The sequence below is a fragment of the Mus caroli genome, unplaced genomic scaffold (genome assembly GCF_978045245.1).
Source record: "Mus caroli unplaced genomic scaffold, Mus_caroli_1 scaffold_7, whole genome shotgun sequence".
Classification (NCBI taxonomy): domain Eukaryota; kingdom Metazoa; phylum Chordata; class Mammalia; order Rodentia; family Muridae; genus Mus; species Mus caroli.
The window spans coordinates 52,091,108-52,112,283 of NW_028227262.1; the positions used below are offsets into that span (position 1 = coordinate 52,091,108).

General features: G+C 39.5%; 1 protein-coding gene and 1 non-coding gene across 4 annotated transcripts in view; one reads left to right on the top strand and one right to left on the bottom strand.

Moving 5' to 3' along the window:
* Positions 1–21,176, bottom strand: part of Tafa1 (TAFA chemokine like family member 1) — a 526,210-nt gene that overhangs the window by 72,397 nt on the left and 432,637 nt on the right. The gene's annotated exons all lie outside the window — the stretch shown is intronic.
* Positions 14,131–14,233, top strand: LOC115031478 (U6 spliceosomal RNA). The gene has a single exon (XR_015047720.1). It is a non-coding gene; the product is annotated as a U6 spliceosomal RNA (small nuclear RNA).

Genomic DNA, 21,176 nt, shown 5'->3' on the forward strand with positions numbered 1-21,176 from the left:
TAGACCAGGCTGGCCTCGAACTCAGAAATCCGCCTGCCTCTGCCTCCCGAGTGCTGGGATTAAAGGCGTGCGCCACCACGCCCGGCTACAAACTGATCTTGATGGGTTTTTAAAATAATAAAGACGGGGAAAAGCACACAAAGTAGGGTGTGTAGGGAAGGGAGTGGATCAGAACGCACTGGGACCGTAGTTTATATAATAAAATGCATTCTGGGGGATTCTTAATAAACTAAAATAATGAGAGAAAAAAATTTAAAAGGGAGAGACTTACTATCTTGAAATTATCTTATCATCATATTATATTATCATATCACTGATCTAAAAACCAATTTCTATATTATTTATATTTCTTAAGACAGGGTCTCACTGTGTAGCTCTGGCTGGCCTGGAACTAGCTATATAGATCAGCCTGGCCTGAGACTCATAGGAACCTTCCTGCCTCTGACTCCCAGGTGCTATGATAAAAGTCTTGTGCCGCCATATGTGGGTTAAATTTCTGATATCATTATTAATATTTTGGAATTGTGGAATAAACCTTAGACCCTGCCTATGCTCAGGCTGTAGCTCCAAAGATGAGCTACATCTTTGGTGCCCAGATTTCTTAAATTGATCAACCTTGATAGACAAAATTGATCAAAAATTTTTACTACCTGAAAATTTACTGTTTATTAGTATTGGCCTACGCAATAGTCACTGTTATCCATTTTACATAAATTAACAAGTTAGAGTCTCTTGGCACCCTCTGGGAGGTCGATGGTAGTTTAATTTCAGAGATAAAGAAAGAACATCAGCAACAATAAGCTAACTGTGGAAGGTTGTGCATAAACCAGATGAGGATGCGACGTGTCAGGACCATCACTGAAGCCACAGGAAGTGAGTCAAGCTAACTAATTCTTCAAAACCCGTTTAGGTCCCAATGTGATTATCTTTAGATTAAAGTCTATATTAGTTTTAATAATGTGTGAAATGGATCTTGTGCTTGTGTGGTTGAATAATTTTCTCTTCACTGTGGCAAAACACATGACAGAAACCACTATGAAAATATTGTTTTGGCTAGGGGTTTTGAAGGGTTCAATACATGGTCTCTTAGCCCCTCTTTGTTGAACCAAATGTCATGGAAAAAAAAAAACAGGTGGCAGAGGAGTGTCTCTTATGTCATGGCACACAAGATACAGAGAGCAGGTCAGGGAGGAGTTAGGAACAAGAAAAACAGTAAGAACATGTCCCCAGGGTTTGTTTCTTCAGTTAAGTCCGACCCCCTAATGTTCTTAGAAACACCCCGAATAACACCACTAGCTGTGGTGATTATATGATTCTAACATATAAATCTTTTGTGGTGATTCTATAATAACCAGATAATAATAGTGAATAATGCTTCCCAGACAATTAACAGGTCAAAATGCTGTTACATACTTTCTAGTTTATATTTTTTTCTTTTTTATTAGATATTTTCTTTATTTACATTTCAAATGTTATCCCCTTTCCTAGTTTCCCCTCCGAAAATCCCCTCTCCCCTCCCCATCCCCTTGCTCCCCAACACACCCACTCCCATTCCTGATCCTGGCGTTCCCCTATACTAGGGCATAGAACCTTCACAGGACCAAGGGCCTCTCCTCCCATTGATGACCTACTAGGCCATCCTCTGCTACATATATAGCTAGAGCCACAAGTTCCACCATGTGTTTTCTTTGATTGGTGGTATAGTTCCAAGGAGCTCTGGGGGTACTGGTTAGTTCATATTGATTCTCCTTTTATGAGGCTTCAGACACCTTCAACTCCCTGGGTATTTCTCTGGCTCCTTCATTGGGGACCTTTTGCTCCGTCCAATGGATGACTGTGAGCATCCACTTCTGTATTTGCCAGGCACTGGCAGAGCCTTGCAGGAGACAGCTATATCAGGCTCCTGTCAGCAGGCTCTTGTTGGCATCTGCCTAGTGTCTGGGTTTGGTGGTTGTTTATGGGGTGGATCCCCAAGTGGGGCAGTCTCTGGATGGTCACTCCTTCAGGTTCTGCTGCAAACTTTGTTTCTGTAACTCTATCCATGGTGTTTTGCTCCACATTCTAAGAAGGAACAAAGTATCCACACTTTGGTCTTCCTTCTTCTTGAGTTTCTAGTTTCTGTTTCTATTGTCATAGTATGGTCTCAATAAACTCCCCTGATATAGCACCCATATACCTATTCATCCATAATACAGGAGTATATTTATTAAATTTATAGTATAATGTATATGTACATATAATTAATTAAAATTATATGTACATTATATATATATATATATATATATATATACTCCTGATAGTATGAAGTCGTGTCAGAATGCAGGTGACAGTCAAGAGCTAATAAAGAGCCACTGGCTCTATTTTGTGGGATAAAATCTCCTAGTCAGCAGTTAAACATATTGAATAAAATCAAACCCTCCTTATGCAAAAAGAGGAGCTGACTATGCTTGCAGTGGATTCCTTCAAAACCTGTGATTTTATTGTTTGTATTATCAAGTAATAGTTCTGTTCCTCAGACCTCCTTCCTGATTTACTTTCAAAACTTATCATCTGAAAGTTCAGAATGGTGTCTAGAGTCTTAGAGATCTGAGAGGGTCACATTCCAGTGGATGGCGGTCACAACCATTGGTTGGAAAACCACATTATTTCCAATGGTCTTAGAAACAGAGACACAGCCGGGTGTGGTGGCGCACGCCTTTAATCCCAGCACTCGGGAGGCAGAGGCAGGCAGATTTCTGAGTTCGAGGCCAGCCTGGTCTACAAAGTGAGTGCCAGGACAGCCAGGGCTACACAGAGAAACCCTGTCTCGAAAAACCAAAAAAAAAAAAAAAAAAAAAAAAAAAGAAAGAAAGAAACAGATACACCACTCAGTAGCAAAATATTAGTTATGAAGTATAACAAAAATAATTTTATAGCTGTGGCGGTCCCCACAATTAGAACAACTGAATTAAAGGGTCTCAGCATTAGAATGTTGGGAACCACTGCTACAGCACAGTGTGCTTCAGCGTGACCAAAGTGTCTTGGTTGAAATTTAGTCTACTATGCTCCTTCCTAGAGTTCTTTTTTTCAGTTAGTCCATGAGAATTTCCATTTCTAACAAGTTCCTAGGCAATGCTAACACTACCAATTTAGGGTCAGTGTCTCCTTTTATACTGAACTAATCTTTGTCTAGAAAATCAATGGTCATGTCTCAACCACATTAGCTAAATCGTGGCTGAGACGTAGGTGAGAAGAACTTGGTGATGGCCTCTCTGCCATGGAGTGGTATGTGTGTGAGGGCAGAAACATCTGTATGTTTGAGACTGAAGTTGAGTGTGCATGTGTACATATATGTTCTTGACATCTATTGCCTGATGTTCAGTTTTCAGCTTATTATCTAAATGGAATGATATTATGCCCTATGTAGAGAGAAAGTTGCGTAGGATAAAACACCCTAGATAAACCTTCAAAACCTTGTCGTCTAAAAGCATCCTAACAATAAAGACCTGTGTGTGTGAACATTAGGCCTGGTGTTGTCTCTGAGCACCAGGTTCCCAAAAATAAGACTCAGACTCAAAAATCCATTTACAATACCTTTCCCATATAGCTAGGTACTTCTCTGACTAGATTGTAACTAAATGTAACGCTTTTATTCTGATCTATATTCTGCCAGGTGGCTGGTTTCCTGTGCTCAAGCACTGTGTGTCTGTACTCATTACATTTTCCTAGGTGAATCCTTCCACTATCCCAGAATTCTTTCTGCCTCCCAGATGTCCCACCTTCTATTTCCTGTCAAGTCATTGGCCATTAGATTTATTATTGATAGGTGCCACATCCACACGTATACAAGATATTCTCTTTATGCATGTGCTATCAGATTATTAAATGTGGAGACTTGTCCCAATATTATTTTAGTAAAGAAAAAAATAGTGAAGAATCAGAAGGCCCATTAGGAGGATACCATGCTATTGAATTATGATGGGCACATAAATTTTGTTCTCTTTGTATTAAAAGTTCATCCCATTACTTATAAATTTTTTTCCTTTAATGAAACCTTATGTTGCCATATAAAAATATAAGAGACATGTTCTACCACTGTTTCCTTAAAAATCTTACAGAACCTTCATTTTGGATACTGAATGAGCACTAATTTATAGGGGATAAATAAGATACAAGAATGTACCGTTTATATTGAACTACTATTTCTATTGAGCAATGTTCCACCACAATCATATAAAATAACACATGAAGTGAATGTGTGCTCAAATTTGCTATGTAGGAAGTAGAAGTTCACATGTATAATATATGTGGGTTTTTGTGACTACTGAAGAATAATATATATTTAATAGTCCATGAAATAAATTTGCTATTTGGAATTTGTCCTTTATAGAAATATAGAGGCAATATTTGCCAGACTTGTGCCTGCATATGTTTGCCTGGAAGCTTTGCAGTCATTTTAATGATATGACTCATTATTCGTGTATTTAAGTATTGTTTAAATTATTGTTTCAAAGTGAAATGGAAGTTGAGAACCACTTTAAATAATGTCTGAGAAATGACAAGCTCATCTACATAAGCTCTTACTTATTGTTCCTATTTTATAGCTTGTCAAGTACCACAGGCTACTAAAATGATTCCAGGATAAGGTTCAAAAGACCATGTCAGATTTTAGCACTTTTGTGTGTGGAGTAGTGAAAGAATAGCTGCTGAAAAAGTTCTCTGTTCACAGACTCTAAGACTTACAGCAAGTAATTCTCATTTTAAAAACTTTCCTTTTATGTCATATAAGTTTCTAGATGTTATCTCAAACAGATTGCTAAAACGTCTTCCCAATTTCTCCTTTAGGAGGGGCCTGCTGACTTTCTTGCCGGAAGTATGAACAACCAACTAGGCATGCACAGGTGTTCTGAGCACATTATGAGCATCACTGAGAATTCTCCTCAACTCTTCTGTCAACTTGCCACACCGTGTTCCGATTTGTTAAACAAAGAGAGTGGCAAAGTTGAGAATATCTAATGAGTTAGAAAATGCAGCTGCTGCCACCTAGGAGAGCTCAAGAGTCACAGTGATGTGTCTGCTCAGACTTCCAAAGACAGACTTTAACTCTGGGTTTTGATAGCCCTCTCTGTGCCAAAATCTCATTGCATGATTTTAAAATTTAGTCTCTTTTCTGGGCAAGTCAGAAGACCTAAATATTCCATAAAAAGAGGAAGAATCCCTTAGCTACCAGTAGAACTATTTCCATGTGATTTATGGGGTTGGTTTTTTTTTCTCCTAATCTTAAACTCAGAATAAAATAATAATGAGATACTTCTATCCATACAACAATGAGAGTTTTAAATAATGCCTAAACCAAATGATATTAAACGCTGGGGCTGGGGAGATGGTTCAATGGGTAAGGGCACTTGCAATGCAAGCAAGGGGACATGAGTGTGAATTGTAAGCATGCCTGAAAAAATCTGGCTGGTTTCCACTGCCTGGAACCATGATATTGGGGAGTGGAGACAGTGAGGTCCAGGTAGCTGTCTGTTCAGCCAGCCAGCACAGCCAAAGCAGTAAGTTTTAAGTTAGTGAACCTATCTCCAAAAAAAAAAAAAAAAAAAAAAAAAAAAGAAGTAGAACAGTAAGGAGGAAGACATCCAATGTTTTCCTCTAGCTTCTGAATACTAGCTCATGGGTACACACACTTCACCCCCACATGCATAAACATAGACACAGACATAAAGGCATACTACAAACACATACCAACCATTGGTATGAAACAGTCTCTTTAGCAGAATCTTCTAAAATTAAATGTATACATATCCTTTGACCCAACAATTTAACTCTTAGTTTTACAATCAACTAAACTATTCACTTACATTTGCCATATGATGTGTATGTAGATGTCTATAAAAGTCACAATACACAATAGTCTCAACTCAAATTATTCAAGAAAGGTTGGACAAATTTCAGAAAGTGAACTATTGTGGTGTATCCAATGTGTGGAAAACTCATTGGTAAGAGCAAAGAAATATGTATTGCATACAACAATCTAGATGATTACCACAGCTTCTTTAAAAATATTCCATTAATTGAACTATATAATTAATAGTCTAAAAAGATATAAACCAATACACGATAACAGAGGAAAGGAGTAGACAATGTAAGGGCAGTCTAGAAGCTGAAAGGATGTAAGAGAGCTAGGATGCAGGTGCAATTGTTTGTCATAAGTTTCCTGAAACATGTGTCTCCATGTTGTATCTAGCCTAGCAGCTTATTAGTATCTATGGTGCATAGTGATAAAAGTAAAAAAAAAAACTATTACTGTGATAAACTTATGCACTTCACTTTAATATTAATATTAGAAACATCAATAATTATAGCTAATATTAGTATGGCATTTGTATCTATCTCCTTGTCAAAAATTTGGTAACAAATCCTAGGAACTTGAAAAGATGAGGATTAGAAAATAATCCACTTAGGTTTATGTAATTGAGACTGTAGATCTTATTAAATGGTTTTAAGCAATAGATATCTGGCCATGAACTCATCTTAAGCTATAAATAAAACCAGTAAAGTGTTGGGAGGACTAAGGGAGAGAGATCTGAGAGAGTGAACTGGAATCTCTGGGGAGGGCTCATCTCTGGGATGAGCTGAAAACCTAAGACAATCAAAATTCCCAGGAGTCTATGTGGTGAACCTAAGCTAAGCAATAAGGATATGGAACCTGAAATGGCCATTTCCTGTAATCCAAAAAGGCTTCCAATGGAGGGATGGGGACACCAACACAGCCACAAAACCTTAGACCCACAGGTTGTTCTGTCTACAGGATATGCAGAGATACAGTTAGAGCAGAAGTTGAGGGAAAGGCCAATCAATGACTGGTACAACTTAATACCCATGCCATGAGAGAAAGCCCACACTATTTATTAATGATATTCTGCTATACTTGTAGACAGGAGTCTATCATAACTATGAACTGAGACTTCACCCAACAGCTGATTGAATTAGATGCAGAGACCCACAGGCAAACATTGGTCAGAGCTGGGGAATCTTGTGGAAGAGGGAGAGGAAGGATTGAAAGAGCCAAAGAGGTCAAGGATAGCACAAGAAAATGTACAGAATAAACTAACCTGGTCCCATATGGGCTCACAGAGACTGAACCACCAACCAGAGGGCATGCATGGGATAGTCCTAGGCCCTCTACACATATGTAATAGATGTGTAGCTTGGCTTCATGTGGGATCCCTAACAGCAGGAGCTAGGGCTATCTCTGACTTTGTTGCCTGCCTTTGGATCCCTTTCCCTTAACTGGGCTGCCTTGTCTGGCCTTTGCAGGAGATCATCCTAGTCCTTCTGCAACTTGATAGGCCAAGGTGGGTTAGTATTTATAGGAGGTCTCCCCTTCTCTGAGGAGGGAAGGGAGAAGGCAATGGGAGAATAGGAAAAGATGTAAGAGGGAGGGACTGGGAGGAGAGAAGGCAGTGGAAGCTGCAATTTGGATGTAAAGCAAACAAATAAATTAATTAATTAGTGGAGAAAACCTTAAAATCTCAAAAAGATACTAGACCTACGAAATTGCTAATTGTAATTCTTTATTTCCAAATACGTAGAAAGTTTTGTGGGGTTTTTTTTGTGTTGTTTTTGAGTCAAGGCTTCACTGTCTTCCAACCTCAGCTTCCTACATGTTGGTGTCTATTTCCTCCCCTGGCTGAGACACAGTTAAGGCATTTAAACATGAATTATTCACAATTGAGTTTTATGTTCCCAATTCTTCATTTCAGAGACAAATGGGTGAGGTTCCAGGCATATTTTTCAATGAAGTCTAATGGTACTGATTTCTGAAGACTCTCTCTGCCTGAGCATCTTAAATCTGGCCCCTTAAGATGGAACACTACTCAGCTATTAAGAATGAGGATATCCTGAGTTTTGTAGACAAATGGAAGGAACTAGGAAATATCACCCTGAGTGAGGTAACTCAGACCCAAAAGGACATGCATAGTATGTACTCATTAATAAGAATTAATTAGCCAAACAAGAAAAAAACGTACAGAATAACCAAGATACAGTCCATAGAACTCAAAAAGATCAACAACCTGAAGTGCCCAAATGAGGACACCTAAGACCCACTTGGGAGAGAGAAGAAAGCTATCACAATGGGGAGGGAGGGAGGGACCTGGAAGGGAAAGTAGACAGGGCTGGGGAGTGAGGGGAGGGGGAGAGGAACCTGATATTGTATTAGGTGAGGGAAAAGGACTGAAGCCCTGAGGGCCAGCAGAAAGAATGGAAACAGGCAACCTCAGGAGATAGGAGGTTGGGGAGGACCCTCCAGAATGCACCAGAGACCTGGGAGGTGAGAGACTCTCAGGACTCAAAGGGAGGGACCTTAGATGTAAAGAGAGGGAAATTATAGAGCCCACCTCCAGCAGGGAGATGGGACATCCAGTGAGGGATGGGGTTGCCTTACTACAGTCAGAACTCTGACCCATAATTGTTCCTCTCTGAAAGAAATACAGGGATGAAAATGGAGAGGAGCCTGCGGAAAAGAAGGTCCAGTGATGGGCCCAAAGTGGGATCCAGCTCAAGGAGAGCTCCCAAGGCCTGACACTATTACTGAGGCTATGGACCACTCACAAAAAGGGACCTAGCATGACTGCCCTTTGAAAGACCCAACAAGTAGCTGAAAGAATCAGATGCAGATATTTCACCCAATCAATGGACAGAAGCAGCTGACCCCTGTTATTGAATTAGGGAAGTTTGAACGGAGATGGGGAGAACGGCAATCCTGTAGGAGGACCATCAATCTCAATCAAGCTGGGTCCCCGAGATCTCTCAAACATTAGACCACCAAACAGGCAGCATACATCAGCTGATATGAAGCCCCCAACACACATACAGTAGAGGACTGCCAGGTCTGTGTTCATTCAGAGATGATGCACCTAACCCTCAAGAGACTGGAGGCCCCAGGGAATTTAGAGGTCAGGTGGGGTGAGAGGTGGGGACATCCACGTGGAGACAGGTGGGTGGGGAGGAGGTATGGGATGATGGGGGGAGGATAAAATATGGATTGTAAAAAAATAAATTAATTAATAAAAGGAAAAGATGAGATCCCAGCATTGAAAACCATGATTTTGAAGGATGAGAACGGAAGCTTTTCACATCCAACCCTGAGCAGTAGAGCTTCAATTCCAATGTCTAGGGTGAGCACAAAGAACCACAGTGATGCTGATAAGGAAGTAGGACCTTAGGTGATTGGTTCAGCAGATCACATCTCAGCCAAGAGGAACTCTCAACACTTCTAAAAGGCAATAGGATAAACACAGCCACTCGGAGAGAACAAAGCCACTAACAGGATAAGCAGAATTGCATCCCAAGAGTTACAGCTATATTTTGCTACTTACATTGCTTCTCTAGTGTGCTACTTAGAACAGTCTTCACTGGAGACCATCCTGAAGTGATAATTTATATAGTTCTCCTTGGTACAGTCTCCTGTAAGTTTGTTTTTATGGCTGACCACTCTATAAATCTACTTTTCATGGAGAACAGAAATGGTTAAGAATGTGTTAAAGGCTAGGTAAAATGTTAAGGCCTGGATAACTGTTACCTCTCTAGCTTGCCATTTTGTGTTGTTACTAATAGTATAAGGCAACTTTCTCATGTGCTGCTACTAGAAAACTTTCTCATGCTCTAGTTGATTGCATATTTTGTTATGTTCTGTGCTTTGAGGTTCTTGGAAACCAATCACAATAGAAGTCAGTTAGTATTGCTTTGTATAGTTAACCACAATAAGCTTGGATAAGAACCAACTACTAGGCAGCACTTCCGGCACCTATGCATGCGCTTTTAGGGGTTTTGCTTTTATAAGCTGGCTCTGGAATGGACATCAACATAAGAAACACACCTATACAAATATAAGAAGCTATTTGGAATAAGACTTCCATTTTGAGTATGGGTAGAGAAAAGTTTAAGTTCCCAAGACCTTCCTGGGACCTTACATCCCATTTGGCAGAAAGAGACATGTACATGGGTAACTGACATCTTGGTCGGCAAGTTCAGTCATGAATGTTAGGCAAGGCAAGTCCCCTGCCACAGTTGAATACTTCAACCAATGGGAGTAGAATCAGGAATAAATGTACAACAAAGACACATTCCTAAGGAAGTCCCTAAATTCTGATTGGTGGAATAACTTGGCACAGATGTTTGAGGAGTTCGGGGTGTTAAAACCCTGTAGGACCTTGATTCAGGCTTATATCTAGCTCCTAAGTCTGTCCTCTGGCCCAACTTAATCAGTCCTGGGGCAAATGCTCAATAAATTATCCTCTTTGACTGACATTGGTGTTCATGTGGTTTGTCTCCTGGACCCCAACAGAATGCACTTAAAGGGATAATTTTCAAAGACTTGCTAAACCAAGATAAAGAACCAGAAATATTCCTCACGGAAATATTACCAGATTTCTAGTCACTGTTCTCAGAATCTACATTGAGCCATCTCAGGTTGCTGGATCTGTAGCTATACCCCAAGTTCATGCTTTACTGATCCTAACTGTTGCCATCCTTCAGGGTACCCCTAAAGCTTCCAGTTGTGGAGCAAGCTGTAGCTACCACATGGCTTTGGTGTTTTCCTGTGAGTGGTCTGGCCAGTTTGCTGCAGGTTCCAGAAATAGTGCCTGAGTGTGGAAATCCACATTGTGTAAAGATTTAGCTTCTCAAATGGCTAAATGTGACAAGAGTCTCATGTCATCACTGAAGTGAGGCATCCAGAAATAATTGTCAAAGAAGAGGTTCCTGTGGTTTAGTATCTTTAATTTAGTTATTTCATCTTGTGAGCCTCTGTTTCCATTTTTATATAGGATTTGTATACCTGCTAATAACATTGTACTATTATTACAAAAAGCTATATAAAGAGACCATGAAATGATCTGACACTTAAACTGTAGTGAAGACTTGTTATATGTTGGCATTTTATTTATTAAAGGTGTTACATTGTCTTAAGCAAACTGTCTAGCACTAAACACTGAGATTATCCACTTTTCTCATGGGGACATTCTCCATGAAGCCATAATTCAGCTTTTTATCTATTACATCATAATCTATGTTTCAGGAACTCTGAAGCCCTGAAAATATTATATAGAACAATTAAGAAAAGTTATGTTGTGTGTTGAAATGATATTGGGGGGGATTAAAAAATAAATAAATACTCATATAAGCCACTATAGATTCTGCTCAAGAAAGGAAATAAAACCATCTACTGAAACACTGTTGGACAGAGTCACTTGGCACTAGACATGGGGACTGAGTGAAATAGGGAAGGCCACCCTGAACCCTGCTTTCAGCAGCTATTGAGCTGGAAGGCTGAGGTATAAAGACATGGAATGACATGTTGTTTGCATGAAGGTACTTGATTGAATTTGGGCTATCATGGCAGACTGTTATCTGAGGAAACCATCATTTGACCAATGCCACTGGAGAAGGCAGCAAGCCAAACAGTATCACTGTTGCTGTCTGGTGGGCAGTAGTACTTTGGAAATAGTGTCAATAAATCAATAGTGTCAATAGTGTCACCTCTCAATAAGTCTTCTATATAACAATAAATGCTAAGCATACAAACAAATAGATTGAATTGTCACTACCTTATATCAACATTGTAACTCATCATCATCATACCTTTCTACATTTTTTCTTCATCACCAGGACAACCTTATAACAACACTTCCCAGCACCCTGCTTAGATACAGGATGCAGGGGAAGATTGAAGAGGAATAGTAGCCATTATTCTCTGGTGGGATTTCCTGACAGGCAGTTCAAGGGCATCAACTTGCTGGAGCACTAGAGGGTTCATATGTGACTGAGATAATGGGTAGCGGGTCCTTTCACATCTATGGGCTCTTCCCAACCAATCATTCTGATATTCAAAGCAGTGGGGACCATTGGATGGGTTCACAATTACTTCAAGGTTTCTCTGGGTGTCGGCAACTATTTCCTCCTTCTCCCTATCCTAGCCCTCCTGTCAGATGTCTAACTATGGTCTCCACATATTTTCCATTTATCTTATCAAACTATCTAGAGTGGCTTCTATTTTTCTACTTAAAGCTACACTGATGCACTACTCCTCTGTGTTCATCAGTCAGAGTAAAGTATCAGTCAGCGGACTCTACCAAAGTGTTATCATTACTTGACTGGAAAATCCTCAGTGATTCCCAGCTATTAACTGTTTCATACACATTTTTTGAGTCATATAATTATGTTTTGGGTATAGTTGAGAAACTAGTAAGGGGATACATATGTGTACTCTGTATCCAGGTTCCAGTCAGCGTGACTGCTCCCTTCATGACAACATGATTCCATAACCTGAAGGTCAATGTTAACCCCATCTTTTCATATTTCAATCCAGTTACCCAAGCTCTATCTGTGCATGGATAGTTAGCTCTAAATAATATCACCTCATGGGTAGCTTGTATGTACCAGCACAGTCAAGATGCTCATGCTACCTAGGACTCCAAGTATACTTTCGAAGGTCACTCTTTGCGGCATCCCTACATGTGCTAATAACATTTCTGTTTTCCAGATTCAAAGGACTAAACCACCTTAGACAGCTCAAGTTATTAATTCCAAAAGTTGAACTTAAAAGATTTCAGAACCAGAATTTAAATCCAAACAATCTAATACCAAAGCCAGTGGCCTTGCCAAGAGCAAAGTGGAGCTGTCCCTGCTCCTGTTCCTGGGAACAGTCATTATAACAGTATCTTACTGGCTATCTGTCTGACTTTTCAAAAAAAAAGAAAATGAGAGAGCCATTCTTGACTGTGAGTAATAAATGATGCATAAATTGTGCTTTTCTTTCTTTTTTTTAATTTTACATGTTTTTTCCCCTCCTGTGACTTTGAAATGAACTAACCACATTGAGAAAGACTCATTTGACACCTTGTGGAATTCATTTCAAATGATATAGCTATTGATGAGTTGGCAGGTTTTTAAAGTCATGCAGGCAGCAAACATATGTCTTTCTTGAACAAGAAGATTTTTAAAGATAATGGGAAAGTGCTGATCATGTGGGCCCCAGGTTGGATGCAGTTAACCAGGGAGGAAGGCTTATAAATCTCAGCAGTGTTGCCGAACCAGCTATGGACGTTAATAGGGGTCCGAGAGAGCACAAATACTGTAATTGAAATCCATGGATAATCTCAAAACTTCATTTTACCCAATTGTTTCAGTGCCCTCATGGGCAAGCCTTGATAGGGATGGATAACGAGCAGTCATGTGACTGACTGGTAGGTGCTCCCTTTGCTCTTTCTTGTCCCAAGAGAGCCCAGGTACAGGGATGCTAAGCTGGGTTGGGAGGGGGAAGAAATAGGGAAGCAAACCCTCTTACCAAGGGGCTGGGGAGGAAAGTAGCTCCTCTCTCTCATATACAAATACTGGCTGTTCAGCTTTTTGACATCTCCAAGTCAAATGTGTAGCACACAGTCTCAGAGTTACAATGTGAGTCTGAAAGAAAAAGCTGTTCTTTATATATCTTTTAGCCAGTATGCCATTGTTGTCACCTCCCTTCTAGTTTACAGGTCACGGATCACTATTTTATTTTGTATCATCATGGCATAAACAACACATTTATCTGTTTTCCTCTCAATTGGAATTAAGAGCTCAGAATGACTGTAAATTTGAAGTAAAGTGAAATCTTAGAATCTTATGTGTTTGTCTGTGAGTGCATTTGTGTTGCTGTACAGGAATAGTGCAGACAAAACAACTATAAGGATCTCAAGTTTACTCTCTTATAGTTCCAGAACCTAGCTGGTACCTCACAAGGGTTGTCCTGAGATGTCCTGTGGGAGAGAGAGATACAATGGTCTCTAGCCCAGAAAAACAAGAAAGGGAACGTGACCCAGTTACAATGGCATTAATATGTGTAAGGTGGGGACACGTCACCTAAACTCACCAGATTTTACTGAGAATTTGCTTGCCAACACATAGATTTGGGGAGATAGATTATTTGGGGGGACACAGAAAATCCAGTGCCTCCTTTCAGCTTGTTTTTGCTATAATGTAGTATCAAGACCTCAAAAACTGGAAGTGGCTGGCAGCATTGGAGGAAAATTTAAGCATGACTGCACAATAATATCTTGAACATAAGCACAGCAAGGAACCTGTGTTATCTTTGCTATTCAAAAGACAGGGCTAGTTCTGGCAGTGCAGTTATTAAAATTGGAATGATACAGAGATTAGCATGGCCTCTGTATAAAGATGACAGCAAATCTGTGAAGTGTTCAACATTTTTAGCTGGGAGTAGTGGGTCACTGTCATAACCCCAGAATGTGGGAGGCTAGAACAGAAGAATTGCTGTGAGTCTGAGTGCAGACTATGCAGCTAGACCCAGGCCAGCCATGCTGTGGTATAAGAAGACCCTGTCCTAAATATTAAACAAACATAGGGGCTATCCACTAAGTATTTATCAAAACAAATACACATGTACCATATACAAATTGCACCATAAACACACAAATCACACCACACACACACCATACAATGCCACATACTCACATACCACACAGCATACACGATGCAGCACACACCATGCACATATACACACTGCACATGTATATACATTGTACACACACATACACACACACACACACACACACCATTACCATCACCATCACCACACACATACAAAGACACCACATATAAACACACCGTACAAATATCATATACAAGTACATACACACACACCTAACACCACACACACAAACACATACAACCAACAGCCTGCACACACACACACACACACACAGAGAGATATATAATCAATACGAGAGAGAGAGAGAGAGAGAGAGAGAGAGAGAGAGAGAGAGAGAGAAACAGTTTTATAGAGAGAAGTTGCAGATAAAAACAGAATGAGCCAGAAAATGGGAAGGAGCTGAAAGATTTAGGCCAAGCAGAGGAATTCAGTCAGAAGCCAAGAGAAGCCAGTTTAAATCAGTCAACTTGGAGAGGAGTTTAGGCCAGAAAAGCTGAGTTGAACCAACCAGCTAGAGTAAGAAAGAACTAAAAAGGGTGTGATTATCCAGCACTAAACCTCCACATGACACTTCCCTCAGGTGAATAAGTTAGTTTTGCAGCTAACAACACTTTATCAGTTAACCCTTCTCACCCACTTTTTTTTTCACATTGAATATTTATTTTGTTTTTAATTGTGTGTGTGTGTGTGTGTGTGTGTGTGTGTGTACATGCCTGTCCATATATACTTGGAGAGGCCTGCAAAGGTGAGAGGCATCAAATTCCCCTAGAGCTAGAGTTCCAGGCATTTCTCACTTTGAATGTGCCATCTTGGAATGCCTTTTCTGTCCCCGGAGTTTAGAGGACAAGTCTCTAGGCAACTCTCTAATCCCTTTATCTAGTTTTGTTTATCTTGTAGTAATTTTGCTATATGAATTATCTTAATTTGACATTTACATGCTTCTTGCATTCACACTTACTATGTTACTCCCATTAAGTTGTGAGCTGAATGAGAGCCTGGAATTTTCATCTGTTTTCTTTATATGTATATGTCTTCAATCAATATGACACCCAGTATCAACGGGCAGAGTTTACTGCTATGTATCTGGGTATAGTCAATATTTAATACACATTTATAAATTTTTTTGATGAAAGCCTGGGATACAAGACACTGATTCAAATCAGAATTCAACATGGAAATGTGAAATGAGTTATAGGCAACAAAGATGAAGTAAAAGAGACTTGCAATCCAATAGTCAGGGGAAAGGTTAGGAACAGGTCCAGAGAGAACGCCAAACTCATTTAAAAATAAAACTCCCATTTGTGTGTCTACAAAACGGGCTAATCAAAACTGTGCAAAGAGAAACCTTTTGATAGAAGCCTTCTAAGGGACTGTATTACAGTACCAGTTGTTGCTATCAAGCCTGAAATGAAGCAGTGGTTTTTACATTATGTTCCAGGAAGTAGATGCTCGCTAAATAAGTCCTTTAACTTTTCTCTGGCATCTATTGATTATATCCATAGAAATTAAGAGGAGAAGGCAATTAAGTTTAAAATTTAATAGTGTTCTGCTGCTGTTAATTTACTGGCAGTCTCGATCAATGCGTCACCCTGGATAGAAATCTATGCACCCCATGTGCTAGAAAATTCTATGATGCCCTTTTAGCTAAGTTTATAACAATAACATGCAACCAAAGACTAGGAAGCAGGCACTCCACAAAGCAGGGAAAGAGTGGCTTCAGTTGCCCACAAGTATTCAATCTGTATTTCAAAGGAGATCCTCTAGGGAGGAAAAAAAGTAAAAGAGATTTTGGAATTGTATTTACTTCAGTACCTGTCAATTTGGGGATCCACTAAGTGGTCCATGAACCACATTAATCAGAAAAAGTATATATTTTTTTCTTCCCAAAGAGTGCTAAAAATATTTATGTGCTTTGGGCATTCATTTTGCCTGACAATGACTAAGGACCTTCATGTGTTGTGATTTAATCTAGAAAGTATCATTTAACATACAACATGATTATTACACCTAGATTAGTACACCCCAAAGGCTTTCTCAGTTTACTCTGTGCCAATGGGCTTTCTCAGGGTAAGATATCAGATAGTACTCATGATAATTAGACATAAGTAACTAAAACACTTCTTCCCGCAAAATCTACCTAAATACCTAGGTTAAACTTAATTTTTATTTTCTCTAAATTAAATGAAGACATACATTTATAATTATTTAAAGTTAAAGAAAAATGTAAAGTAACTTTTGTCGTCTATTTTTTTTTACATGTATTCTATTTCAGAATATTCCCAGGGTCTTCAGTAATATCACTTACAATAATAAAAATTTGTTCTGTTTTATCAATGACTTACCATTTACTGCTATTGCACAGAAAATGTTCCTGGCTTTCATGTTCTTTCCAAAGCCCTGATAATTAATTGTTCTAGGAGCAATTGATTTTCTTCAAAGGTGATAATACTTTGCATAAGAATAGCCAACAGCAGCTGCTCCTCCACCTACTTCTGGCTGTTCATACACAACATATTATCAGGCTTGCTCTCTGGGTTAGGATCCTCCCAAGTGCTTTTTATTTTCCTAAGCTTGTTTCACATGTTTTTCATCCTCTCGGCCCCTACCAGCCTCATTCTGATTACATTCACATGTATTGTGTCCATTCTTTTATGTACAAACTCCAGTAAAACTCAGAAACCGTGAAAAAGAGCAGCCAAAAGCAACGCAAAAAGCTGAGCCTGAACTGAGAAGAGAACCAGAGGTAAGCAAAGATAGATGCATGCAGAGACGTAGGGCAGCATGGGTAGAAGGAACCACGCCAGGAGAAGAAAGGCTTTCTGTCTCCATCTTAAGACCAGATCCCCGCAACTGAAATCTGCTTTCATTCCTACTGACATTAGGAGGATTTGTTGTTGGAAGCTTGTGTTCTGTCTACCACTAGAGTGTCCACAAAACCCATGGTGGTTGGAGTTATGGAAGGGCGACAGCAATCAAAGGCTTCAATTGCTCTTCATGTAGTCATTCCCACCAAACTAGGAGATTTAGCGTATTTAAGGGCAGAGTGAATGATGGAAAAAGCTAGAAGCCATTGAATGGGATCTGCATATATATTGGTAAATATGATGTGTTTAAGATGGATAAAAAGAAAACTCTGAAAGTGAGGAGCCCTGCACTGGAGGCCCAAGCATGTATATTTGAAAGGTTTTCCAAACTATTTTGTCCCCCAATCCTGTGTTGGAGAGAAAGGAAAACGGTGGAATGGCTCAGGATTAAAAACACTGCATCCCCCACCCCCTTGGTCCTGTGAAGGTTCTATGCCCCAATATAGGTGAATGCCAGAGCCAGGAAGCAGGAGTGGTGGGTTGGTGAGCAGGGGGAGGAAGGAGAGGATAGGGGATTTTTTGGAGGGGAAACTAGGAAAGGGGATAACATTTGAAATGTAAATAAAGGAAATATCTGAAAAAAAAATACATCCTGATAACAGATAGAAAGGAAGTTAGTTCCAATACAGATTACCCTTGTTATTCTACAGAATACAAATATCTGAGATAGGATCAGGTAATGGCAAGCTCATCTGTAGGGAGAGCAATAAGGGATTCTTAGTAGGAAACTCCGCTTGACTGCCTCAACCTCTCTGGTTGATTTCCCTGAATGTTTGTAAATCTCCAGCTTGATGGTGGTACCTTTGCTCTATCAGCCTGGCTATTTCAACCATCTCTGCTGCAGACCCCACATTCCCCATTTGTTAATGCTTTGTGCTCTCTTTGCTGCTTCTATCCGCTAGTCGTTATCTGTTCGTTCACCTTTGCTTGCTATATAACTAATAAATGCACCCATTCAAAAGAGAAAATAGTTACCATAGATCATTCTATAGACTTTATAGAATAGAGAGTGCAGCATAATTTCAGAAGATTGGAGTTAGGCTATTTGTACTTGTGGCTTTCCCTGTGCTGGCCTCTAGGAGGTGTTCATTTTTATTTGTACCTTGGACTACAGAGAACTATTTCATTTGAGATGTGTTTCTAATTAAAATATTCTTTAATTTGTTGAATTGATATGATTATCATTACTTTAAAAAATTCTAGTACTGTGCTTCTGCAGGTAAGAGTCTCAGACAAGCAAGGAACAGTTTCTGGTCAAATTCTGGGAATGTACTTTATTGGGTACCAGCCCATGTCTATGCAATCAGAGTGCCTGTTAGGAGAAGGATTGGGGGCAGCAGCCCATGTCAAGAAGCTGCTCCTGGACCTGCCTTCTCATATCAAAGGCATCTGAGTAAACATTCATTCTGCTTTTAGTTCCACTGCAGGGACGGAGCAAACAGAGCTTTGGAGTCTTGAATATAGAAAGGAGGAGGCAAATGTCACAGATAGATACAGATTATTACCAAATGTAATACCCAAGAGTACAACTCAACCACTTCTAGTCAGGTGCTTATCATGTGCCTTGGGCAACTACTTTGCTCTTTATTATGCTAGAAGTCTGTCTTTTCCTTGGACATGAGTGATGGTGTTTTAAAATAGTCACTTGTTCGTCAAGGAGCTCAACCCAAGGACTGTGTGCTGAGAAGAAAGATAAAAAGTGCTATCCTTGGAGAAACTTCTCATGAAGGAATGGAAGACTGGGTTTAGCAGACGTTGGGGATGCTCTAAGCATCCCTTCAAAAGCTGTCATATCGAGATTTGGCAACATAAAATTTGTCATATATATATATATATATATATATATATATATATATATATATATGTTTCTAAACTTCACAAATGGATTCTCAGCTAGATAAACTTGTTATTGAGAGAAGAGGTGACTTTTTAAAAGCCCCAGTCTTTATTTCTTACAGAGACCAAACAAAATAAGAACAGCAAACTATTTTTATGCTCATTTGTTATGATCATTGAAAGACTGGATGTAAAATAAAGCCACTCTTTCAGAGAAGGTAACAATTGGAGTATCTCTTAAAGATTCCCTTCTGATCTGCCTATGTAACAAGGTAGGTGTCAATTACCGTGCCAGTTTGGACAAAGGGAAGCATACTGAACACACAGTCAAGTTCAAGGGTAATGAGTGCAGCATCTTAATTAAGTTTTCCCAGAACTGCAGGTATCTGTGAAGGCTGCATGGAGACTTTATCTCTATTTATGTATTGCTTTGATTTCACTGGGGACGATGTCATTTTATGAGCATCTTAAAATGAGAGTTTTCTATGGGCAAATGGGGAATTAGGGAAAAACAAAAATGAGATTTCTTAGTATCGATCTTATTACTCATTTCAAAGATGAGATAATGCTTTTTATCAGCTGCAAACACATTTATTCAACTCCCATAAAGCCAGTACATTCCCATTTGATTCTGTGCTTGAACCAGGCTTTAGTTACATTTACTGAATTCTCAGGACATGTATTTTGCAAAAAAATGAAAGACAAGTTAGAAGCATTGCTTACTTCTCACTATCTATTTAACAGATCAAATGAATGAAATTCTCTGCTTTTGGACTTAGCCCTTGCATACATTTCTTTATTTCATTCTAAGACTTAGATTTTTTAACTTAAAATCAAAGCAAAACCAGAAACTTTTAATGCTTTTTAAAATAATTTCATTTTTTAAACCTGTCTGCTTCTTTTCTTCTCATAGAAAGTTGCTTGCTAGCTCACAGGCTAGGATCGTTGTCTATGCAGTGAGTGCAATGGTTTTGCTCTCCCTTAGGAAACATGTTAATTTTCCTAGCTCCTGCACTGGCTCACTGCGAATGATCCTGAGCCCGAGTTTCATTTTCTAAAGTCATACTCATGTTCAGGGGGAAACTTCTGTGTCATGACCATCAAACTTGGTAAAAGAATGCCCTGCACTATGGCTGATGAGGAGAGTTGTCCCTACGTTATCCACGGTCGTAACGATTTCCCAGCACCATATCCATCTCTGTCCCTTCTCTCCCACCCATCATTGGTTTCTCTCCCACAGCAGCTGATTCTAAAGAAGTTGCTTCACAAACCTCCAGAAAACAAGTCTGTTTCAGGGAATTTTCAAAGATGCTACTATGTAAAATAAAGTAATGCTTAGGCTACCCTTACTCTTTAGGAGTAGGTTAAACAGGAAAGAAAGGAAGTAAAAAAAAAAAAACTCTATTTCCACTTATATAAGACTGTTGCTGAAACTTTTCAAAGTGGCCTTCAGATGGTGGGTTTGGGGACTGGGGTTGTGGAAAGCATCCAAGATAGTTGCCTTCATATTTATTTATTGTCATGGTTTGTATATTCTTGGACCAGGGAGTGGCACCATTTGGCCTTGTTGGAATAGGTGTGATCTGGTTGGATTAGGTGTGTCACTGTGGGTATGGGCTTAAGACCCTCACTCTAGTTGTCTGGAAGTCAGTCTTCCACTAGCAGCCTTTGGATGAAGACTCAGAACTCTCAGCTCTGCCCACACCATGCCTGTCTGGATACTGCCATGTTCCCACCTTGATGACAATGGACTGAACCTCTGAACCTGTAAGCCAGCCCTAATTAAATGTTTTTTATAAGACTTGCTTTGGTCATGCTGTCTGTTCACAGCAGTAAAACCCTAACTAAGACATTCATCTATTTATTTATTTATCCATTTATTTATTTATTTATCCATTTTAAAGGGTCTACAGACCTACTTTTGCAGTCTACAGATCCTCTGAGTGTCACAATCCTGTGTCCAAAATCTAGAAAAAAGCACAACATAATTGGTTCTTCAAGAA